Source organism: Bubalus bubalis, chromosome 3 (assembly GCF_019923935.1).
Source record: "Bubalus bubalis isolate 160015118507 breed Murrah chromosome 3, NDDB_SH_1, whole genome shotgun sequence".
NCBI classification, from domain to species: Eukaryota; Metazoa; Chordata; class Mammalia; order Artiodactyla; family Bovidae; genus Bubalus; species Bubalus bubalis.
This window is the reverse complement of record NC_059159.1, coordinates 113,701,478-113,707,477: the sequence shown is the minus strand read 5'-3', so window position 1 is coordinate 113,707,477 and position 6,000 is coordinate 113,701,478.

Genomic DNA, 6,000 nt, shown 5'->3' with positions numbered 1-6,000 from the left:
ATGCACTTACATTTACACCTCAGTTTCCTCATCAATGAAATGAAGTTCAGAAGAGATGAGTGCTTCTCAATGTATGACCGTGAAACTCCCTGCACAGAATCATCTAGAGTTTCTAGATTTAAACTTAAAACCTTTCCAGATGAGCCTCAGATACTTTATACTAAAGGAGAAAGTTAAACACAAAAGGTGCCATGCTACATGATTACATTTATATGACATTGAAGTAAAGGCAAAGTTACAGAAAAGAAAGCAGACTGAGGGCTGCCTGGAGGCCGTGGGTAAGGGAGGAGAAAGATGGATTGCAAACGGGGTACAACACAACTTTGTGGGAGTGATGCAACTGTTTTATACTGTGATTGCAGTGGAGGTGACATAACTGTGTACAATTACCAGAATTCATCAAAGTGTACATTTTAAGTGAACGAATTTTACTGTAGGAAACTATATTTTATCCAAAAATTTCCAAATTCCTGGACCTTATTAAAATCTGAATTTCTAATAAGCTCCTATGGTGAATGTTTTATTCACTAAAATTTGGGAACTACTGAGTTTAATCATTTATTCATCCCTTACAAATTTAGGATTCCATAAAACTCCAATTTGGCTGACAGTGGCAAAGCGTTACTTAATGTCAAAGATAGATGACAAAGGATATTTTTAGCTGTTCTGAAGACTATGAAAAATATGAAAGACTAAGAACTCTAAAAAGTTAAAAGAAAAAATTTTTTAAGCTTGGCAAACCTCTGTCTAGAGGACAAATTTAGAAGGAGTCAGTGTGTGGGTTAGGAGGACTTTGAGCATTGGTTGTGATACCTGTGCCATGCCTGGACAGAGAGTTCCTTTGCCTCTCTGATGAATACATGTACATCTGCTGTATAGAAGAACACAGGCTTTGAGAGCAAGATGAGCCAACACAGGCATTAGTATGATTTTGCTCTGCCTACCAGCATCGTTCTCATTCCTGCTAGTCTGAGTTTTAAATAATTTTAATAAGCGAACTCGTTTCCAAGTCTCCAAGGCCTATTTTATTGTTAGAGAAACACAACACGATGGCCTGCCGAAGGTCTTGGAACAGAGCTAATCACCCCAGAAGAGCTGAGCAAGGAAAGGGCTGGAATTCCAACTCTTCTGCCACTCGTGGATTATGACATCATCCAAGTTAATTGATCGCATTCCTCTCTACCTTTCCATTTGGGACCATGCATTGTTCAGAATTTTTTTTTTTTGTTAATCCAAAACAAAAAGTACTCACCCTCTGGAGTGGTGCCCTGGCGTGAGATCACGTTATTGATGGCTAACTGCTGTCAACTACTGGAGAGGGACCACAAGCTGCCAGCTGTTGCCTGGTAACGGCCTCAAAGTGGGCAGACGAGACCATGAGAAGGTCCAAAAATCAAAGAGGATTTCAACACTTGGAGTATAATAAATGAGTGGTTCCTTAACAAACAAAAATATGGAAAGAAAGAATGCACGAAGGCCCAAATGGGAAGCAATGAACTTGGAATGAACAGGCTTAAGTATATAAACTCATCATAGTCCTCTTTGGTCAACAGAGGAAAGGTGGACCTTGCAGTCACTCTCTCCTGCCTCCTTGGCTGCCTAGCTACTTGATTTTGTCCTCCTTCCCTCTCTGCCCCTCTCTTCCTGCTACCTTCACTCTCTTCCCTTAGTCAACAAAAGTCAGCACCCTTTAAACAGAACCAAAAGAAGACTGGAAAAATACAATGAATACAAAAGACAGTTCCTTAAAAGGAGCTTGTAATCTTGTGGGAGAATCCGATAGCTATACAGTGACAGTTAAATATAAAAAGTGCTCAGTGAACCTAAGTGCCCAGGAGCCCAAGGAAGCAAGTGCTTTGCTCTCCTTACGGACGTGTTCTCACTTTCTAACAGTGGTTCTCAACCAGTGGACATTTGATGGTATCTGGAGACACATATGGCAAAAGGACTAGACAGCAGAGAGAATTCAAATGATGATACAGGTCTGACAACTGTGAAAAAAGGAGAGGGAAGGAAGGCAGATTGAGCAGAATGAGCCTCAGACGTAAGGCAGCTCTGGAAAAGCTGTGGTCAGGCTGGTGAGGAGCCCCTGTGCACATCCTGCTCCTCTGAGTCCTGTATCAGGCGGGAATGGCCCTTCTCTAGTCTCCCCATTTGCCCATCCACAGAGGTGCTGACAATGCTCTCAAGAGCTTCCTTCTAGAAAGGACCTCTGTGGCCACCACAAACAGACTATGACTGTGTTGTTAAGCAGAGTCTATTAAAGGTCTCCATTTCCCTTCCAAAAAGCTAAGTTGCACATCTGCACAGAATGAGGAGAATGTAAAATTGAAATTTTTCTTCCCAAAGCCTTTTTGTTCATAAAGCAACTGACCTGAATTTTTGTTGCATGTGTCCATACAACACTGGAAGAGAGACTTGTCCTCTTGTGTCACAAATTAAGTGGAGAAAAGTTATGACTATATGCCGCCAGTACTGCTGCTAAGTCGCCTCCGTCGTGTCTGACTCTGTGACTACGTTCCTCCTCTGTCCATGGGATTCTCCAGGCAGGAGTACTGGAGTGGGTTGCCATGCCCTCCTCTAGTATGTGCCACTTTGAGAGCACAGTTTCTGCCCCTGGAATGTCAGTTAACAAGAAGGATCAGAACACACACACACACATACACACACACACACACACATACACACACGTTATTCTATAATGATTACCTATTATCTCCACAGCATATTGGCTGTAGGTTGTTGAAGCCACCCTGCTCTGTATAGCCCATTACCAAAGGAGCAGCTTCAACTCCAGGATCCTAGTCTTTCAGATGTCTAAAGAATCCTCTCTTGGCAAATAATGAAAAGCCATACTGGAAATACTTAATATTTTGTGTCATTTTATCCGGAAGAATACAATGGGACAGTGAAACTCCTTGACTACTTTCAGTCTCTCTTGGCATCTTGATTTTCGCAGGTCTAAAACAATGTCACCTGGGGAGCCACCTGACTTCTGTACTTGCCCCTTCAAGGAGAACATGGTTCTCCTGTTGTGTTGTTGATTGCACTGAAGCCTGCTGGGTTCCTCAGGAAATGATGCGACCATATTCCAAACAGAAACCTTGGCCCCTGCCACCAGTCAGAACATGCTGTCCCTGTGATTAATGCAAAGTGTACTCAGTCACAAAGAAGACCCCTACTGCTGGCAGCTGGCGTTTGGACCCATTGACTGTTGGATGATAAGGAGCCACTCCAGTGTTGTGGATTTAGGCATAAGATGTGGAATGTGACACAGTCCTGGGTGGAACTTCATAAATCCCAACTGTCAAGAGTAACTCTGATAAAATAGAAGGGAGAAAGTAAAACAAAGAAAGAGGGAGATCCTGCATTTATGTGTGCTGGTTTGCTTACTTCTCATCCTCTTTGTTATGTTTTGAGGAAAGTAACTAGCATTAAAGCTCACAGTGAGAGTCTCTAGTTCACAACCAGCTTCAGGAAATTGGAAAAGAACAGAATGCAGTTCTGCCAGTAAGTTCAGCTCCGGGCACTAATGAAATCCTATCACATGAATTCATGAAATTCCCAAGGGGAAGTGACCCCATATCAGGTGCTCTCCTCTGGGGCACATCACACACAGGGTAGTTTATAGGAAAAATCCTAAGTACCCAGCTCTCATGTATCAGAAATAGCTAGGGAGCTGAGGAAGTGGGAGCTTCTTATAGTATTATTTTTCCAGAGGACTCAGCATATTTATTTTATCTGGAAATGATTTCCCGGAAAGAAAAGCTACTGCGCTCTGCCTTGTCAATGTCAGAAGACTTATCATACACAAACACTCAATAATGACTTTAAAAAGTGATTATGAGTGGTGCATTGCTTGATGCAGCACACACTACAGTAATAATCCAAATTGCCTGTGACTTATGAGTATATTTGGCAACAACCACTAGTTCCCACTGTAGTGTGAAATTAACACCACAGACTGTAGCTGTGGCATTTATTGAGCACAAGGGAGCTGATTATAGCCTCATAAATTCAAAGGCAACCTCTGCTATTACTTAATTAGAATCAGTATCTGTGCATAAATTACAGTAGCAATAACTAGTACTGTTAGAGTTAAAGATTTGTCAGCTTCCTTATTATACAACAACCCCCTATTTTTCCACATAAACCTATAATTTAGGGAGGTTGTAAGTTGTCTGTAAAAATGGTTCAGAGGGGAAAATTGGCACAGGGTATCCTGGAGGCCACTCGTGTTTTGTTTCTAAGTAAATTTTTAAAATATTAATCTTGTGCTATTGCTTTTTTTAAAGACTAAAATACTATATCTCTAATCCATCCCTAGTAATAAATTATCTTGGCTACACATGCATGTTTTAATAGTACAAAACATTATTTTAAAGCTAGTGTTGCCTTGGCACTTTTCCTTCTAGGATGCTTTGTATTTTCTTAACTAGTATAAATCAAACTTTATACACACACTCCTAGTGAACTTTAGATTATGACCCTCCAAATCTATTTTTATTCTTTGCTAATGTGTATAATACTTTTACATAGTTGTAATCAATATGTGCATTTTCTTTTGGATCCAGCTTTTAAATTTTTGACTTACTGCTTTTTTTATATGCACGTGAGCCCCAACAATACAGTCCATGTATGCCTCAGTATTCTATCAGTTAATCTAGAACATGTTAGAAAGATAAAATCAGAGTCGCATAATATCTTTGCATCATGCAAATATGTGTTCCAGCTTAAAAGGTAATTTTTAGCTATAGGAGAGCCAGTTGTGAGTCATCCGGAAAACAGTTGATCAAGAATATGCTACGGGTCCACGAAATAATATGAAACCATTAGTTTTTTGGCCCTATACTGTATTTTTAAATATCACTGGGCTAAATTAACAATTTTTCAACTGGGTGTTTTTTCACTCTGTACATACTACCTGTTTCACTTACAAAGTTAGAGGCACATCATTTATAAAATGAGAAACTGCATATAAAGAGGCAGGATAGCTTTCTTTCTGCTTTAGTTATAGTTAATAACATTTTTTTTATCCTCCAAGTGTGTATGATCAAGCTTTTAGTAGTACAATATTTTTAATTTTTTAAACATTATTTTACTTATTTATTTGGCTGTGTTGGGTCTTAGTCATGGCACACAGGATTGTCCTTGCATCATGTGGGATCTTTACTTGTGGCGCATGGACTCCCTAGTTGTGATTCCAGGGCTTCAGTACTTGCAGCACATAGGCTCAGTTGCTCTGCAGCATGTGGGGTCTTTGTTCCCAGAGCAGGGATCAAACCCACACCCCCTGCATTGCAGAGCAGATTCTTAACCACTGGAGTACCAGGGAAGTCCCGGTACAATAGTTTTTAAAATCACACTTTGAAACTGTCTTTGTACAAATGCATCAGGCAGATTATTTGAAATATAGAACATACTATTGCTAATAATGGGCTTCCCCAGTGACTCAGTGGTAAAGAATCTGCCTGCAGTGCAGGAGATGAAGGAAACAAAGGTTCAATCCCTGGGTTGGGAAGATTCCTTGGAGGAGGGCATGGCAACCCACTTCAGTATTCTTGCCTGGAGAATCTCATGGACAGAGAAGCCTGGCAGTCTGCAGTCCACAGGGTCACAAACAGTCAGACATGACTGAAGCAACTGAACATGCATTGCTAATTTTAAATTATTATTATTGTTGTTATTTTTCTTTCTCAGAAATGTTTTTCCAGCTACATTTCTCTGGTGGTTGTTGGGGTGTGGGTGTCCTAGTGTTAACAAGATAAAGTAAACAAATACTTTTTTATCCATACCAAGAAATAATCATCATTTATTCTGGGCAGGTGAAAAGGTAAACAGTTGTTTTCAAGCGTGCACTTGACTGTTCCCAAGGACTGATTATATAAAACTTTAAAAATTCAGGGGAAGATTTTAGCAAAGTGATTCAACTATTGTATAGCCTGGTGGCTCAGTGGTTCAGCTGATTCAACTATTGATATCACAATTCACTTGCTTTGC